The 12,502-nt window shown below is 38.7% G+C and overlaps 1 protein-coding gene across 1 annotated transcript in view; it reads left to right on the top strand.

The window, feature by feature from the left end:
* Positions 1 to 351: 351 nt before the first annotated feature.
* Positions 352 to 12,502, top strand: part of drp2 (dystrophin related protein 2) — a 466,042-nt gene continuing 453,891 nt past the window's right edge. Inside the window, exon 1 of the mRNA XM_039766030.1 lies at positions 352 to 763. The gene's annotated coding sequence lies outside the window, so the exon portion shown is untranslated. The remainder of the gene's footprint in view (positions 764 to 12,502) is intronic.

Genomic DNA, 12,502 nt, shown 5'->3' with positions numbered 1-12,502 from the left:
CCCGCTGATAGCACAACTGTAATGCGGATAGTACTACGGAGGCCGCGCCTAAAACAAAAAGTTGCAGGTCGTATTTTGCTGCCCTGCGCAGACTGAACCTTTGTTAGTAGAACATGAGGATACGAGCTGCGCAGACTGAAAGATGCTTTAGTTGAGGGTCAGTCGGGTTTGTGCTGCACGCACCAAAACGGACGCTGATGAGCAGAAATTGTTCGGGCTGCGCTGCGCGGACGAGCCACAGAGCCGCTATTACAAGTCGGGCTGCGCTGCGCAGTTCTGGCGGCGGCTGCCCGTTTCTTCGAGCTTTAAGGACTCCGACTCTGTCTTTCTACATTTGATGACTACCGGAAAACGTCGCCTCACATTGTTTTTTAGGGGGTTGGCGGGTGTACTCAAAGTAAACTCCTTCGGTATGCTTCTCGTGATATGACAATAAAGTGCCTTTAGGTCCCATTTAACATGATGCTGTGTTGATGATGGACTGTTGCACTGGTAGGGGGCCTCCTTAAGCGCGGTTCTGATGTCACGGCAGTACTGGAAATGCTCCCTCCCAAGCCCTCCCTTCAGTCTACTGTACCGGAGCTCTGTCTTTTAAAAATGTGCATTTTTTATGTGAGCAAGTCTGTTCGCACTTTCCTTCATTTGTTTCACACATCTTGAGGATCTCCCCTCTCTACCTACCTGTCCCTTTAAAGAGAAAGACGAAAAAGAAAGAAAACGAAATTCACCGGACAGGTCTATGAGAAAAACAAACGGACCTAAGGTAAGAACAATGAGGGTGGCTTCTTTTTGCACGAGAACCTGCAGTGTATTATATGCATATGTCAACTGCTATAGAAAAAAAAAAAGATTTCGGAGACACATTAAAAAGGGACAAGCGATTGAGCTGATGATAAGCATCCGGACGTAAACGGTTGTTTTGCGAAGTGTCTGTTTAGCAGGAGAAAACCTGTCCGCTCCTGTCACATCAGATGTCAAGCGTTACAAGTGACAGCTTTTATTTACAGCGCAGTCCGAAATGTCTAATTAATACGATACGAAGGCTCTTTCGCTATGTGGACATGCTATTTCGAAATGAAAATGATAATACGGTATGGCTTATTTTAACAGCGTTGGTGCCGCTTCGTGAATTAACTTGGTAGCAAGCGATCTGGAGAGAAAAAAAAAATACATTGTAGGTATGGGAAATGCTAAACGTATCACCGGAATATTGTCTCCTATTGTATGGCTTGATTTAATGAGGGAGATTGTTGCTGGAAAAAGATTTGTATCTGGTGGACCGTTCGTCAACTTAAGTGACTATGTGCAATGAGCTGTATCCATGTGGCGCCCACCTCGTAGTGCAGTGCACATAAAGATACCCCCAAGTCTTTAATTTAAGGCAAAGCAGTCCTTAAAAAATAACTGGCCAGCTGAGACAGAAATTAATTTAGATACATAGAGAGGCTTGATAACAGCGAGACACGTGAATGAGGTAAACGGCGGTTTCTATGGCCAAGGGTAGGAGTGAAAGTTGATTTTACTATTGAATATACAGCAGGCTTATCTATCTATCTATCTATCTATCTATCTATCTATCTATCTATCTATCTATCTATCTATCTATCTATCTATCTATCTATCTATCTATCTATCTCTTTGTCTGTCTGCTTGTTTAAGCTTATTGGAGACAGCTGTAGAGATATATATCTGTGTATTCGGTTTTTTTTTGTCTTAAAGTATTATAATTCAGTGTTTTAACGGTGTTTATATTCTTGGAAGTGATTTAGCGACTACTATAGAAAGAGTACACTTCTACCGTAGTTGGATTTTTCCATCTCCTAAGCTGTCAGTGCTGAACGGCCGCTTGAAGATTCTTTAAAGTCACCGTTATGAGGCAGTCTTTGATCCTTTATAAACCTTTGACAGCTCTTTTACTGGGGCTGACAGCTCAGTTCAGAGTGTGAACAGCAGTTGTGAAACAGGGATAAAAATCAGTCTATCCTACTAGATATGTTCTTCTAAGTGCAATAAAATTGTTGTTCACCTTTAGAGTTGTTAATATATATTGAATTGCCTTCTTAATGTTGCTGCCATCTCGGGAAAGATTTTAAATGCTTTTGTATTGATGCTTTATGTATCTGTTTTGAAGTGTAACATAATCTTTTTGAGTTCATCTAAAAAAAAAACATTAGTCCTTAAGGGAGAAGCCAACTTGTAATGGGAAGCATTGCAAGGGTATAGGGATTTAAAATAATCCTAAAGGAAACATAAATGGATGAATAAGCAACATATTTCCATTGGATTATGCACTATACCTGACCTAAAAGCATGCTTATTGAGATATTACATGGTGCATTATTGGTTAGTGGCTGCCTCATAGCTTCGAGGGATTGAGTTTGAATTCCAGCTTGGTGACTGCCTGAATGGCGTATGAATGTCCCTCCACGAGTTTTCTTATTCCACGAATGTGTTTTAGGTTTAAGGGTCACCCACTGTTGACCTGGTGTGGGTTTGTGCCTGTCCTGTGCGCAGTCCAATGCTGTTAGTTCCTTGTGATCTCATGATAGACAATTGTGGAATATAACAATAACACAGAGACAATATATTTTCACGCTTGTGAAATCACTTTAAAACTGAAATCACTTATATTGTTTTATTTGCCATTTCATATGTTGTATGAACTTTCTTCCTGGAAAGCCTGCTGCAAAGTTAAAATGTCAAATCCATTTTTGAACCATTTCACAGCAAAGTCATTGAAATACCAGTAAAAAGAAGAGGGTGAATATTAAAAAGGTGTAGCAATTCAAATCTAAAAGAAGAGGACTTATTACAAAAGCACTGCTACTTTTAAATAAGCACTGCATCCTGAAGGGGACACCTGCATTTATTTTTTATTTTTTTATTTTTTTTTAATATAACCATACAGAAGACAATGGTCATTCAGGCGGGTTTACGATCTGCTCAGAATCGTGTAGGATCTGACCTGCCTTCAGCTGTAGACATGTACACCAGGTGCTGCCATAGCAGAGGTGTCGCCACAGTAAAGGATTTCATCTGTAATGCACACAAACAGTTGTTACCTCCACAGTATGACTGACAATATCAAAGGCTCAGAAAATTGTTAAATCCTTCAGCAATACGTGCCTTGAATATCAACATTTCTCAATTGATGGACTGCTTTCCTTTATGAATGATGAACATTATACAGTAACACACTTTGCTATATACTGTACATTGATTAGTCATATACTGTATGATTGCACTGCTTATATTCACATTTGTCATTTATTTTTCCTGTTGGTCATCTTGGTACTGGAAGAAGACACACAAATACATTTTTTTTTACAAACAGAAAATTAAACATTGAAAACAAAACACAGCATGCTGGCATGTAACATAACATTCTTGAATCTACTTATTCCAGTTCAGGGTTGCAGAGGGTGAGTTTATAGTGGCAGCACTGGGTGCAAGGCGATCACTGGTGATCACACATATATTGTATATACAAGATTTACCAGGTAACACAACTAATGAGACAGTGAGCCTCAGTTATAGTGTTACTCACAAGTACTACTGTAAGTAACTGTATACGTTTCTGTTCAACATACTGTATATCCTAATCTGTTAACAGCTGTGCTTGCTGTACTTGCAGGTCGGATTAAAGTGGAGAAGGACAAATTGACTGCAGTAGCCTTTACCTCGCTACTAGCATATACACGTAATCTTTCTTAACTGGAAGAACCCCAACCCTCCTTTTTTACGTCAGTGGGTAACTGATGTTCTGTACGATTTGAAACTGGAAAAAATCAAATTCTCACCTATGTTCAGAACTTTTTAAAAATATGTCAGGGTTCAATTAATACAATTTTAGAATTAGCATTCATATCGGGTGTGGGCATTTCCCTCCTCTGTTTCTCTAACTAAATTTGCCTGTGCACTTGGCTCTCCTCTCTTTCTCTCAGGTGAGGACTGAATTCAGTTTTTTTTTTTTCCTACTTTCTTTTTTAACTTTGATTTTTTTCTTTTATCTTTTTTAACTATGAAATTGTTTTTGTATAAGTTTGACTTGATTTTATGAAACTCTTTTCAAATAAAAGAAATAAAATAAATAAAAGAAAGAAAGAAAAATCATAAAAGGAAAATCCAAAAATTTTTGTTACCTTGAACAAAAGCATCAGTCAAATAATAAGTAATAATAATATTATTAGGTCAGTGGAGCTTCTTAGTCTTGAACACGCAGTGCACAGTTGCTCATGAGTAAAACATTCCTGCATTAGAATAATTCCTGCTTTTCCTAGTGACTTACCTTTTGTTGATGGTTGTTGCAAGGCACGGTTTGTCAGGCATTTGTATTCTTTTGAAAGTAAAACAGGTATTCAGTAGAGGATATGGAAGCATACACTGATACAGTGCATTGCTGCACCCACCATATGACGAACCACCTCAGGATCACAAATTAGGACCTGAGCGCTCCTCAGATTTTAGCATACTATCATTATTAGATATTTACAGTTTTCATTTGTTCACGTTGTTTACTTAAGTACAGTATTTTTTTCAAGTTTTTTTTTTTATCAGTTTCTTGTGTTCCCCCCACTTTATGCTGATGTGCATGTGTATGGAAAGCAGTGCTTGATATACCTGTTCATAAGTGCCAGTACCCTGTGTGTTGTACTGATGTTTTAAAATAAAGAGTGAAGATCAGCTACATTTAAGCGCCAGTATCTAAGACTGATGCAGTGGTATTGCTTAAGTTAATCACCACAATTAAAGAGCTTAGGGGTGTTTGCAGGACTGTGATTGAAGAGTGGGTTGTTTTAGTTTTCAGCACCACGATGTAGGTGCTGGAGGTGAATAGAGTGGAATGTATAACCAAGAGCCAGTATGCATCTAAGACTGCCGGTAGTAAACAGCTCAAAACGGCGCTTGCTTGCCATTGAGCACTGCATCCTCCTTGAGCTTTCACTTCTAATTTCACAACACAGTTATGTCTCTTTTTTACTGTCCGGGACACCACCCAGTCTTGAATCATCCATTCACCCTATTGGTTAATGGTGGTATTCGCATAGCTCGTCAATTGCTTCTTCTCCGTCCTTCATTTACATAAAGCACGCTCTCAACGCAAAGCACGTACATTTGTATAATAATAATAAGTGCTGACAGACAAAAAATTGCACTTTGGCTAATTTTCTTTTTTTCTTTGACATCACCAAATTTCGATCAAATCTTTTAAGGTATTTTTGACATTTTGAGGTATTTAGTTATTCTATTGTAGGGAAGGTTTTTAAATATTAATATATTGAAATGTTTTTTTTAGTGGGTAAAGTGTTTTTGTTTATAAGTGAATTTGTGTGTGTGTTTAAGATATATATACTGTGTATATATATAATCAGTATGTATATATGTGCTTATATGTACACAATAGGGCAACATGATGGCACAGTGGTAGCGCTGCTGCCTTGCATTAAGGAGACCTGCGTGGAGTTTGCATGTTCTCCCGTGTCTGCGTGGCTTTCCTCTGGGTGCTCCGGTTTCCTCCCACAGTCCTGAGACATACAGGTTAGGTGCATTGGCGATCGGAAATTGTCCCTAGTGTGTGCTTAGTGTGTGGGTGTGTGTGTGTGTGTGTGTGCACGCCCTGTGGTGGGCTGGTGCCCTGCCCATGGATTTGTTCCTGCCTTACGCCCTGTGTTGGCTGGGATTGGCTCCAGGAGACTCCCGTGGCCCTGTGTTAGGATATAGCGGGATGGATGGATGTTTATAATATATATCTGCGTGTGTGTATATATATATATATATATATATATATATATATATATATATATATATATATATATATATATATAGTGAATCCCGCGGCACATACAGCTACCCCAACCTGACACTAACAGGCAGGACACAGGTTCTCCACACAACACACACGTTTATTCTTCTCCACCTGTATACAATCAATGGTAACAATGCTCACACAGTCCTTCCACCTCCAGTCCTCCACGCAGGCTTTGTCCTTCTTCCTCCTGACTCTTGCCAGTGAACACTGGCAGCTGGCCCCCTTTTATAGGACACCCGGAAGGGCTCCAGGTGTCCAACAACCTCTTTCTAGCAGCCCTTCCTGGTGTGGCGGAAGTGCTGCCAAACGGGGCCCAGAAAATGTCCAGATGCTCCCTGGCAGTAGCTATGGGCCTCAACAGGGTTGAGCTTTCATGCTCCAAGCCCATGGCCAAGGGGGCTGCATTTTATCGGTTCAAAGAAGAGAGTGCCATGTAAAAGATCTCTTCCCCCGGTCTTCCAATATATAAAACTACAATTAAAATTGTTCCAATATTCTATAGTTATATGAGTATATTAATTATAGTTGTATATAATACATAGCTAATGTATAGATCTACTTAAACCAAAAGTACACTATTCCTAATTAAAATTCCAATGTAGATAACTTTTATGCAGTACATATAATATTTATTTAAATATAGTATTTCCAATTAAAAACAAAATGGAGATAATTTTAATATATTACAATATCTAATGAATAGATCTAATTATATATAAGATACACCATTTCAAATTAAAGGAGAGATACTTGGACATATACCATTGTGTTTGTGTTTTATTGAATTTTCTTATTGTTTAATTTGAACTATATTACATTGGTAAACTGACAACCAGACAAAAGAAAGATTCCTGCCATGCTCCCATTCTTGCCAGGATAAGCTCCTTCCTCTGCAGCACTGCATTGGATTGATCATGTTTGAGAATATCTACAATGGGAAATGTGCTCAAATAAATGTGTCATTTTTAATTGAAACAGAGTATATCTAAAGCATTAAGTGTGAGGCAGTGTCAGTGTGTGGCCACAAAAAGAAAAAGAATTGGATCCTGAACAGTTTAAAATATATACATATGATAAAATACAAGTGTTGCTAAATGGTGATAATTATTACTCTTGTTAAGTGCATTTATAATTATAACAACCTAGATGAGAAAACGAGAAGGAGAATATTAATGGGGAAGTAAATTGGTCTAGACTGCTGTGATACTTTCATGAAATTCTGTACACTCTTACTTCCATTCAGATGTTCTGACTTACTGTTAGTGTGTGTCATGTCTGTGGGAAAAGCATCTGTTCTAATGAAATTATGCTTGTAGGTATAACAAGTATTATGTTTTGAATCGTATTTGGAAATAGAAATTTTGTCAATGCAACATTGTGCTTGTTAAGGTAGATTTTGTCCACTTTTTTGTTGTTCCCTTTATCAAACCTGTGCTTAGATCAACTAGCTTCTAAGAGTTAGGCTTACTGCATTATGAAAAGATATACAGTACTTCCCCGAAGTGATTGGCTTAAGGGTCTTTTACTTTAAAATCCAGATGGGTTGAACCATTAAATGAAGATGAGAAGGGACAGGCTGTCACTCTGAGCCTCAAGGAGTCTGCAGACAAAGGTAAAACATAAAGAAACAAAATTACCTTCGCTGAAAGAAATCCAGCAAATGCAGCAGAAACTACTAAGCTTGTTTAATGTTGAACAATTTATTTCTGCTGAAAACATTAAAGGTAACCTAACCGGATTGTCTCTTAGTTCGCCTGTGCCTGTATTGCATTGCAGGGAGGTTAACAATTTTTAAAATGAGATTAACAGAATGAAATGTTGAGTCACATTAAATCTTGCATGCTCTTTCTATGTTTGTGTGCATTGTGCAAAATGAGTTTGTTTCTTGTATTCTTTGATGGACGCATGTCCTTTTCTTTTATTTGATATGTGACCACCGTGGTGGAATTCAGTCATGCAGTTTCAGCTAAGGATGACACACACACACTGTGGGTCCCATTTCAGACATATTTTTACGATATGCGACAGGGCACTTACTTCCTCTTCTTTAACATCCCACAGTGTGCTTGCCAACTCACTTAATTATTCTAAGGAAGTAATAGCTAATTACGGGTGCCCATAATGATGCAAAGTGGCAAGCTTTACGAAAGCCTGTGGTGTGGTTCTGCATGCATGTTGTAGTCAAATCATAAATAAATTGTAAATGCTTTCTGAATTTTGAAAACTACTTTGTGCAGCATACCTAATTTATTGACATGTTAAGCAGTGCTGTAATAAATGCACAAAAGATTACAAATTGAACTTTAAGTGAAAAATAATTTCTTTGACCCTATATTGCAATTTTGAAACCCACACAGAACAATACTTTCAATGGAAACTGCAACTAAAGTAAAGGACTACATGGTCAAATGCTTAAGCTTCAAAAAAATTAGTATTACTTAAAAAATGAAATTTATACAACCTATGGGTGTTAAATAGTCTGGCATTGGGTAGTGTAGTGGACTGTCTCTTCCATATTGGGTGACTCTGAGCTAATCGACAAACTGCCTGGGCATGAATTGTAAACAATACATGGGAATAATGGTAAAGTATCTTGTTCTTAAAGGTTCTACTTCTAAATATATAAAAACGGATTATTCATTTGCTGTTTCTGACTTGCCCCTGATATGGACGAAACTGATTTTGGCTCTCCATGACTCTGAATTATAATAAGAAGTTTTAAAAATGAATGGATGGCTAATTAGCTCTTGCAGAGAACATTTTTTTTTACAAAAGGTCATACAAGCAGTTATGTAGCACCATTCCTAATCTATGCCTCCTTACAACCTGACAGACCGGTACATATGATAAAATAAAAACTTTTAATCCATTTGTTGAACTTGTGTAATTCAAATTTAGAATCATAGGGCGAGAGACCCATTAAAAAAGGTAAAAGAAGATAATCAAGGAGACGAAAGACTGTTGACCCATTTAAGTTCACCCATTGTTGGCATAAACCTGTTAGTTGTGATATTGTTACCACAAAAACCAATGAGAGAAGACAAAAATAGTAATGCAACCTGGGTAATGAGGAGTGAAGGGCTCCTCTTTTTAAATTTTAGATTATTCAGTTATTAATGCTGTATTTAACAGGGAAGAAATTTAAAGAGAAATGTTCCTGCATGCTGTTCAAAAGTCAAATGTCAATTTATTTAGTGTGGATAAGGCACTATATAATGCGCCCGACCCGGCACAGATTCACACTGTGGCACGTATAAATTGAACAGAAATCTTTTTATTTTCTCTTCAGCCATGGGGCACGTGTTCCTCATGTCCCACAGGCCCAACACAGTCCCAAACACTTAAACACAGTCCAAACACTCTTCCCCTTGAACATCTTCCCCGTGAACCCCACAGGTATAACACAGTCCCAAAGCACCTTACTTTAAACACAGCAATCCTTCCGCTGGCACCACCATTCCTCTCAGGCAACCTCGTCCTCTTCCTCCCGATTCTGGCCCAGAGTGATGGTTGCTGGCTCCTTTTATGGCCCTCCTGGGAGTGCTCCTGGTGCTTGCTCACCTGTTCTCAATTGCACTCCCGTGTGGGGCCGATGATTAAACCAGCTGGGCTTAACTATCTCTGGCTCGCCCCCTGGCAGCCATCCTGGGTCCCCACAGGGTTGGGGAGAACTCCATCTCCCATGAAATCCTGCGGGAAACAGAGGCATCATCAACCAGGGAGGTTGCCACCAAGCGTCCCGGGGGAGGTACTGAGAAGTCCATGGCTGCTCCCCCGGACCATATACAGCAGGGTCGTCCCGACCGGGCATGGGACCCGGCTGTCCATTACATTATATAGCACATTTAAAACAACATAGGAATGCTGTGGCCATAGTGCTTTACAATAATAGAATAAAAGAATACAAACAAATAACATAAATAGAAATAAAATATATGAACATAAGTAAAATAAATGACAAATAGAAGTAATGTTACATAATCATAATGAGGAAACCATCAGTATTTCTGAAGTTCACGGAATGCAAGTGAATAGAAATGAGTCTTTAATCTTGTTTTTAATTTTTGTTTTACAGTTGACTCCTTTATATAATGAGGTAAAGAGTTCCACTGTCGAGGAGCAGCAGCTGCAAAAGCCCTGTCCCCCTTAGTTTTACACTTAGTACATGGGACAACAAGAGACAACTGACCAGAACATCTAAGCACTCTAGATGGTTGGTGTAAAACACACAATTCAGATAAGTAGGTAGGAGCAAGGCCATGTAAAGAATTAAAAACTAGCAACAAGATTTTAAAATCAATTTGAAAACTGACAGGCAGCCAGTGTAAAGAAGCTAAAATAGGAGAAACAGAGTCATACTTTTTTGCCCCAACCAGAAAGCGAGCGGCAGCATTCTGGACCAACTGTAACCTTTGTATTAGAGATTTGCTAATCCCAGAATACAGCGAGTTGCAGTAAATAAAGCGAGAAAAAATAAAAGCATGAGTAGCTTTTTCAAGATCCCTAGAAGATAAAAAAGGCTCGATCTTACCTGATAGACAAAGCTGGAAAAAGCAATTCTTGACTACAGAATTAACTTGTTTCTCAAAAGAGAGGTTACTATCAAAGATAACACCAAGATTGCGGATTTGAGGTTTGCAAAAGATAGAGAAAGAGCCAAGAAGTCCAAGACCAACTTGGGCTTTAGCTGATGGACCCACTATAAGCACCTCCGTTTTAATTTGATTCAGGTCAAGAAAATCATTAGCCATCCAGAAAGACAGTTGTGGAGTTGATTTATTGCAGAGTTTCAGACAGGAGTATAAACCTGTGCATCATCAGCATAGCAGTGAAAAGAAATGTTAAATTTCCTAAAAATAGCTCTAATAGGATGAAGATATATAGAGAATAAAATAGGACCCAAAATGGATCCTTGAGGAACACCACATTTAAGAGGAGCAGTAAAAGAGGAATTTAAAGTCAACACAGACACATGTTTTTCAGGGGCACTTTAGCATCCTAGATATTGGGACACATGGACAGTACATTGATATACATTTACATTTATTTGTATAGCAGATGATTTTATCCAAAGTGACTTACAAAAGAGGGCAACATAATCAAGTCGCATCAGTCTAAGTGCCTGCTTGAGAACAAGTGCTACAGGACAAGGTTACAAACCCCACAAGTGAAGAGCTCGGAACAAAAGCTACTTACAATTCCTAGGTTACAAAAACCTGACAGCTAATACTGAAAGTGAGACAGTCAGAGTTTAGGAGAGCCATGGTGGATACAGGCCGCCTCTTAGTCTCTCCAAAGTGTTAATTGAAATCCTCATTTAATTAGACATCTTATTATTAGCCTGCAATATAAGAAATCACCAGTGTTTATGGGGTTTTATATCCATCCATCCATTATCCAATCCGCTATATCCTAACCACAGGGTCACGGGGGTCTGCTGGAGCCAATCCCAGCCAACACAGGGCGCAAGGCAGGAAACAAACCCTGGGCAGGGCTCCAGCCCACTGCAGGGGTTTTATACTTTGGAAATATTAAAAAAATAATGTTTATTGCGGTCTTTCTTTGTACATTACATAAATCTCTTTTTGTAGGTTTATTTCAACTGAAGTTCTTAATAAGAATTTATTAACTTATGTCTACACCAGTAACAACTCACAAACTGCAAATGGTCTGGGCTAAGATGCTTCTATACCCATGAGTAACAGTGCTATCCACTGAGCCAGCATCCATTATATCATAAAGTACAAGTTCATGCAAGTAAAGAGCAGACAGATGAAGTGATTTGGTTAGCAGCACAAGGCAGGGACTAGCTCTGGATTAGGAGTCAGTCCATTGCAGGGCACGTGTACACACGTATCCACACTGGCTCTTACTGAGCCACTTTAGAGTTGTCAAGTAACCCAGCATGGGGTAGGCTTAGCTATACCCTCTAATCATGGCACTTGAGAGTGGAGATGTGAGCACGCAAGTAAGAATTTCAGTATACTTTGTCTGTATATGTGACAATAATGACCCCATACACCTATGTGTATTTTAAGGGTGTGGGAAGAAAACCCAATGGGAGACTGGGGGAGCCTTCAGATGTCACTCAGTTTTAAATGCTGTATACATCAGTTAATGAAAGACATGCAACACTAAAGTTTGTGTTACAAAGTCTACACGTTTTCCTGGGATTTTACTCTCACTCTTTCCCATTCATGACCAGTGACACAGTGATTGGTAGAGTGCACTATTAAATGTGGGCTTAATCTCAGAAGTCTCAACATGCTATCTGCTTTCATTCTGCTCCTTTGTGTGTAGACTTGTGTTGTAGATGCTTTTTGTTTTTACTTAAAGTTTGTTTCCAAAGCTATGTGTAATACATTTACAGCCCTTAAATATTTAGGATTAGTTTCTGCTTTATCACAGTACTGTTGGAGAATCTTACTTTTTTGCAATTTTAAACCTAGTCTACAGAGTATTTTCTCATGAACACACCATGTTCTCTTGTCATTTTCTTTCTAACTGAATAGTAAATAAAGCTTAAACAAACACTTCCACACATAAATCCACTACACCATACTATATAAAACAGATTAATTGAGCATTGAATAAATGGCTAAGTCTGGTGTATTTTTGCAATAGATGTTTTTGTTTTGCTTCGCGGGTCCTCCCTGCGTGGAGTTTGCATGTTCTCCCCGTGTCTGCGTGAGT

Source organism: Polypterus senegalus, chromosome 10 (genome assembly GCF_016835505.1).
Source record: "Polypterus senegalus isolate Bchr_013 chromosome 10, ASM1683550v1, whole genome shotgun sequence".
Lineage (NCBI taxonomy): Eukaryota > Metazoa > Chordata > Cladistia > Polypteriformes > Polypteridae > Polypterus > Polypterus senegalus.
Note: the sequence above shows the minus strand (reverse complement) of the source record. Positions and strands in the feature narration are given on the sequence as shown.